Genomic DNA, 7,754 nt, shown 5'->3' with positions numbered 1-7,754 from the left:
TCACACATTGGGTTATTTCATGAATTTATTCGAAGTCTGGAAATATTTTTGTAACTTTTTTGTTGATAATTAAGATTTTCTTGAACAGCATTAAGACTCTTAATTTGCATTATGTGTTATATTTGAGCAATAACTTGGTCCTGACCACCAGGGCTTACCAAACAATAGTTCAGTAAACAACCGATCTATTACAAACATTGAAATTGCGATTTTCTATAACTTCAAAATCATCTAATGAGGTTAAGCGTCACTGCCTGGGTAATGTTCTCCTCACTTCACTGAAACAGACTAGCTCCTTCCATCCTCCAGCCCGTTTCAGACGTCTATGTTATTCTACGCCGTAGGTTCAGGTAGCCCTCTACTTACTCAGAATCCTACGTACGTAGTCTGATGTGTACTTCCTCTAAAGTGTAAAGCGCAGTTTATTAAATGTAAAGCAGTATATGCTTCTGTTGCCGTTGTGAGCACTATATACTTGTTGGTTTGTCTGTGTAGCTCTGCAATACTACAAACGCTAGTTGGATGTTATCACCAGTTTTTGGTTCTGCCTCATTCTGATTGTTTGTGTGCAGGAAACTTTGGTGACTGAAACCGAACATTTTACATTGGAGTTGAAGCTGATGAGCAGCAGTTGACTTTCTTGTTGCTTTCTTCCCACTTCAGAAATATGTGTACAGTGTAGATTGAACGCATTAGTATAAATCAGGCTGTAAGACAAAGCTAACTGCCTGCAGCCATTATTTTTTAAGACAAATATTAAAGTATTTTCTTTTTGTCTAAGTTAACTTGCCATACAAAAAAAAAAGTCAAATCCGTAAGTTTCCCACATTTCTTTTTATGTGACAAGTAGGCCTGTCAGCATTAACTAGTTCAGCGTAATTAATAATTCCGTTTTTAAATTGTGATTGATCGCATGCTATTTTTGCCCCTTAGGCTAACGTTGATAGGTCTCCGCAGTGTCTCCATGTTGTCCCAGTGATGGAAAAGGACGATACCTCTGAGCCTTTGAGTACCTCATTTCACTTAAAAAAAGAAAGAAAAAAAGACTCTGTCATATAAGTAATATCCGTCATATGACGTCAAACTTTTTTTTTTTACCTTTCCTTTTTGTCTGTTTTCATTTAGTTTTTTCCTGAGTTCCTTTTTCCATGGTCATATTCATTTTGTAACCTTCGATCTACCAGAAGGCCTTTATTTTACTTCACAATAACAGCAGGGTTGAATTCAAACATAAAGTACTCTCAGCTTAAGACAGTACAACAATGAATAAATAAATAAAAGCCTTACACCTTTTTGTATTTTTAAATGATAAATAAGGGAATTGTTCAAATTCATCCAGTTAACAAACGTGATTAACTCAATTAACTATTTTAAAATGAGCAATTAATCTAAATTTTAAAAAGGAAAACGTTTGTCAGCCCTAGTTTTAATCAATCATGTAATGGAAGTTGACAGATTGCTGTTTTAACATCGTCTGGTTGGTCAAAACTTTTTCCCCTTCAAAGGTACTATGTGAAGCAGCTAATGGATAGATTTTTATGTTGATGGCGAAGGTTTTTTTTTTTTTCCAGGAACTTAAATTGATGTGATATTTATGCTAACTCCCAAGTGGTTAGCCTAACCTATCCCAAGCTCCCCAGTGGTTATTACTCTGTTGCTGTGCAACAACAGACTAACATCAACAGATGATCTTCAACCATCACATATATTCCATTTATGCAGGTATGTAAAAATGGAAATGTTATGATTGTACTATATAGGGTCAACAATGAAACGATCTTTAATCATTTGATTTTGTGATTAATCGATATTTTGCTTGCTCATTTTGACAAATTGATAGTGTGCTAACAAAGAAATCCTGAGTGGATAATGCCATCTAATCTAACTTTTGTGGCCGATTTGGCTGGTTATCTGGCTAGCTTACCATTTGCAAATTATGTTTTTCAGCTTACTTTAAGACGCAACCAATTTCAGATCTATGCAGTGTAGCAAAGATGCATCTAGCTCGGCCGTTGTGAGTAGTAAAATAGTAACGTTTCTTTTAAAACATGAATTATGATAAAGTTTAGTGTTTACTTACAGATGAATTTAACACAATACAAGCGATGAGCTGAGGTACGCTTCTGAGCAACAGCGCTTGTGCATGTCAGTGAGGGGTGTGGCTTTTGAGGGAGCACGGAGGGGAGGGGGTGGGTGTAGAGATGGAGCACTGAGGGAATGCTACTTTCAAAATCAAGCTAGTTTTCCAAAATTATCAACCGTGCCTTTAACTTAGCTACTCACTACAGTGTGCAAACAGCGTAAAGCTGCCTGTAGTTCACTTAAAAACTGGTGTCAATGATGATTTCCTGAACATGTAATGCAATCCAGACATGTTTTCTTACTAATCTAAACATTATTTTTTTAATTATATATACTTTATATATTTTGGGGACTTTTATGCCTTTACTGAGAGGACAGTGGATAGAATATGAAATCAGGGAATGGCAGGCAGGAAATGAGCTGCAGGTCGTACTCTAACCCCGACTGCCCGCCTTGGGGCGCACCCCAACCGCTAGGCCTATTTTGAGTAATAGAAACTTTAATGTAGACATTATATCCAACACACTCAGGGTCAATGTGTTTCTAAGCTGCTGTCACAGCATCTCTTCATGTCCTGACATGAAAAGTGGGATTTATTATTTATTCATGTTCCCAGAGCGGAGACAGATGGTCTGACTGTTAGTGTGATGTCATCTGTCATTAAGACATTACTGTAATCACACACTCACACACCTACAGACCTCCAGGGATGAATGAAGCTGCACTGAGGGAGAAGAGCAGGTATAGAAAAACAGAATTATATTTATTGAATTGTTATTTTATATTAGCAACTTCAAACAAAGAAAACCAAATAACTTAATATGAATTCAAAATGCATTTAATAATAATTTTATATTACAATTCCTTGTATTGTGTGCAAAAATGATCTTGTTCGCACAAGTTATCTAATTTGTGCGCATAATGTTATAACTTATGTGGAAAAGTTATTTATATTTTGCACACAAGTTATTATATTATACAAATGTTAACTCTTTGGGACATTAGGGGCTCCACATATTTGCATACTTCGTCATTGTTATTTATGCCAATGTATACTTGTGAACCTCTTCATAGTGTGTAAAATCCTGATTTAAAAAATAAACTAAAACTGTCAAAGAGAGGTTTTTAATCTATTATTAAAGAACACTAAATGGAGAAACCTGTGACGTACAAGTACTCGAGTACAGTATTTAATGATTTCACTCACATTTTATGTGCAAACCATTTCTTGCAAAAATGTTATTCGTAGTCACTGAGGTTTCCAAGCAGCCAGCCAAAACTTTTGCCCTTAAACATCTGAACTCAAGGTCCATCAGAGCCACAAAATGTTCTTGCTGTAGAAGAAAAAAGCTTTAAAAATGTAGTCCATTAACCAAGAGCATCATAGTGGCTACATCCACTTTTAGCAGTATTATCTGAAACAGTACAGTGCAGTACTAGTGCTCTTACTAAAAATGAAGGAGGTTATAGGATGAAGATGGGGGATGATGGAGTGATAATTATTGATGAAGAAATCAGACAGGAAACAACTAAAGAGTCCACTGTTACTGGCACTGTGTGCGTGTGTCTGTGCGTTTGTGTGTGTGTGTGCGTATGGGAGTGTTTGTCTTTGTGCGTGTGGGCGTGCTGCGGTGTAGTGTTTCAGTGGTCATAAAGTACAGGAAAGAGCTCGGTAAGTACAGATGAACTATGTATGTCGGACCTGATTAAACATTAAGGTAATGGTGATCTGGATCCAGTCCAAATGTTTCCCATGATGCTCAGGGACCAACAAGAGCAATAAAATGTCCGTGTCAGTTGACTGCACTTCATGGCCAAAAGTATGTGGACAGCTGAGCACATTTTTAAAAGCACAAACGCTACATTTGATAGTGATACTGTGTTCATTAACAGCATCCATGTCACTGCTCTTAGTGTTTCTCTGCATGTTAATCCTGCTGTAGAGCTCCACTGATGTTCTAGTTGTTATTAACATTTGCAGGAGCTAACCCCAACGTGAGTTTTGGCAGACACACAGTTTCCCTCCAATACCAGATGTTAACAAAAATATAGACAAAATGATTTACATTTCCAACACTACTTATCAAGCTATCATGGGGTTATTGCTTTTATTGTCATATAGCCCCCTGTGGCTCCTTCTGACATCCTAAGACACACTGATTTTGTTTATATGCAACCATAGACTTTATAGAAACATGGACATAGTCTGAGTCACTCTCTGGTTTTGGAAGTGGAGTTTTGAAGCCCATTGAATGCAGTTCCCATATTTCAAATCTTGTCTCACTATAACTTTCAGTCAACAATCAAACAGGTGCAGCTGAGGCCTCCCACCTGTCAGTCAAATCAGCCACGTCCCTAGTAATGCAAAACTCTTGGCCTTAAATGAATCCAAAGAGATTAGTAATAAAGGCATTCACACCCCGTAGGCCAATGAAAATGAAAAATGGCATTTTGTATTTTAAAAAAAATATCACTAAATTAACTTAGAATGGATCTCTTGGGGTTGTGATTGAAGAAAATGCATGGATCTAAAATACACAAAACTTTTGCTCAGGAGACCAAAGTTTAAGTCAAATGAAAGATTTGAAACAAATCATGTCCAAGATTCTGGCGCCTTAATAACACAATCCCTCACCGTTTTTTTGAAACATAGAACTTGAGTCCATATTTGGGGGGAAAAAATCATTGTGTTGCTAAAGTTATGGTTAAGTTCTATCTTCTCAGAGAATGAACCCTCCACCATCAGGTCAGAAAGACAAGCTTACATGAAATAATGTCATGATCAAACTCATGCCCTTAAGAGGTTTAACCCTCCAGGATTAATGACTTTCTGTTCTTCCATCAGGACATTTCTCTAGTGGCATCAACAAACCAAGCCTGAGCTTCGAGGTGACCTCCTCTATTGTCCGCCCATCAGGCCGCTGGTTTAGTACTTCCTGTAAGGAGAAGTAACGTCAAAGCTGGGGGCCGACAGATTCTAGGTAAATCAACAGACAGTAGAGTGATGTTCTTTGGGTGTTAGCACACACACAGATCATACACTCAATATTAGCAGGAGCAACTCCACTGGTTTGCAAAAAATATCTGAGCACTTCTACAACTTCTCACTTGATTTATTACTTCAGAAAACACCACCCCAACAGTGTATCTTCTTCAGTCTTCTTCAACAAAACATGACAGTCATTTTCAAAATGATCGCCCCACTGGAGCACAACAGACGATAAAACAATGCTTTAGGGCGTGCCTACTTTCTTATTGACCAGGTGGTACAGCAACCTGATAAATGTCAGTTTTTGGTTGTTGGAAAAGACATTCTGAGGAGTCAGCTGTTCATTTTCCCAGCTATTTGGTTTTCTCAAAGGCTTAAAAAAAACCTAACGACAGTCTAATGAATTATGGTTATGGATGCATTTATCCAAGGTATCACTTGTGTTTGCTGATAACTTAACGTTTGCTAATGTCTCCCGTGCATTATAGTTCACAAACCAATGTGAAATGGTTACATACATCCAATTCTTGTAAACAGGAAATCCACGTCTCTGAGATAAGTTGACTATTTAACAATTTAGATGAATTCTGTTAAAATACCTCAGAGATTAGAGTTGGAAAACAGTCAAATTAAAGTAATATTCAGAATTACGGGAGACATTTTTGGGAAACTTGGGATTGGCATTCCTTGCTCCCCAGAATAGGAATCCCTTGTTTTTCATCAGTTTTGCCAAATACACTTTGGAGATGTTTTGGTGAACATGCAGGAGCGGATTCTGTGAGCAAGGATTGCCCTCTTTAAACAAGCTTTTCTACAACTATTGACCCTTAAGCCATACCAGACTTTAGTCAGCAAAAAAGATTAAACATGAACATGTCTGAAGTCTGACTGATGTGTCAAGTATTTGATCAAAAATACCCACGTATCTGATTCTTTAATTCAAAATTGCAGAATATCACTTCATCACAGTAAAGTAAAACCTGCTGTCGCAAGAATGAATTATAATCTCTATCAAAGCAAACATTTTTCTTCTTTTTTTAAAACCGCAACTATTTTTCCTGATTTTACTTGTACACTTTTACACAACTTAAATTTTAGAGTGGGACTTTTAGCTTTTAATAGGCAAGTGAAGTTAAGTGCGTGATATTAGTACTTTAACTTCAGTACAGATTGTGGGTACTTTCTCTATTACTGATGAGTTAAAGTCTCTCTCCTCAGACATTTAATGAAGCTGTCAGTCAGAATCCTCAGTTAGTGATTAACCCAAGGCAGATTAATTAGCCTACTTTCCATTCTTTTCAAAGTTTATCTTTTTAGTTTAAGTTGCATTCATATATTTTTCATAAACATTCAAATATTTATCATCTTGATATTATAATCTCTTGATGTCTGCATGTTTCACATTAAGTGTCACATTATTTCATATTTTAATTATCCTTATACACATCTGCAGCCGATGCAATTATCTAAATATGAACAAATGTTGAAGTTTAAAGTCGGTAAAGTGTGTAAGCTTTACCGAGCATCTGATGAATATGATAAAGATGAAGAGTGGTGAGAAAAACGGCAACAAGCTGCTGGAAAAAAAGAGAAACCCTGAACAACAAGAGGGAGCGTTTGATTTTGATCCCGGAGCAGCTGACAGCTTGTCTCCTCTCAGCCGCTGATGATCATTAAAAGGCTTTTTAAAGGAGGATTATTAACGTCTGTCCGGCCAGCATGAATACTGATGAGGCTGCAGCACAGCGCTAATCACGTTAACGGAACAATATTAGTGCGCCATTTGGGCTCATTCCCACCACCTCCTCCTCCTCCTTATTTCTTTTCTTCTCCTTTCACCTCCCTCCATCCTCAGCTTACCCGCAGGACTCTCCCTCTCCTCCTTTCTTTCTGTCTGTGTCCTCCTCTCTCCTGTTGTCCTCTTGTATTTACGCGTGCCAGTCACCTGCCGCTCCCTCCGCCTCCTGACTTCCCGTCGTCTTTTCGGGGCTAAAGTGGTTTCTTATTGGCCGTATGGAGCGAGTATAAAGGCGGAGAGGACACCGGGACACACTCACTGAAGAGCTTTTTGTTGTAAAAAGCTCATTAAAGCGTGTCCTCCTTCAATAAAGACGCGACTCTCCATTAATAAACTCCCGCTCGGCCCGCGTGCGTAGCGGCTTCAGCCAAACTCTCCTCCGCTCCTCCAAAAGAAAGAAAGAGACAGAAAAGAAAAAGAAAATCCAGCGTTCATTGAGTCAAATCAATTGAAAAACATTTGCAAATCTGCCATTATTCTAGGATTTTCTCTCCTTTTCTTCTCCCCTGTCTCTCGGGACAAAAGCGCGCAGCCTCCGTGTTTGGCACGGAGCCGTTACGCACGGAGCTCCGGGGAGCCTCACGGGGAAGAGCCGGGGTGGAAGCCCCGGGGAAAAGAGCGGAAAGCCGGCAAAAACAAACGGCGAACCGCCCGAAGTTTCGAAGAAGCGAGGAAAGCTCGCAGAAGAAAATTAAACGTATTAAATTAATCAGGATTTACATGAAATATGGCAAAAGTGAATACATTGTCTTCTAAATACTACAATATAATAGCCTATATCTGTTTATACTTTACTTTTTATGTTTACTATGAACATTGATGTAGGCTATTCTATTTACTCAGTATAATATAAACTAAATGAGAAAAAGGTAGAAAATCTGAGAC

This window comes from Labrus bergylta, chromosome 2 (genome assembly GCF_963930695.1).
Source record: "Labrus bergylta chromosome 2, fLabBer1.1, whole genome shotgun sequence".
NCBI classification, from domain to species: Eukaryota; Metazoa; Chordata; class Actinopteri; order Labriformes; family Labridae; genus Labrus; species Labrus bergylta.
The sequence above is the reverse complement of the archived record's forward strand: the minus strand, read 5'-3'. Positions refer to the sequence as shown.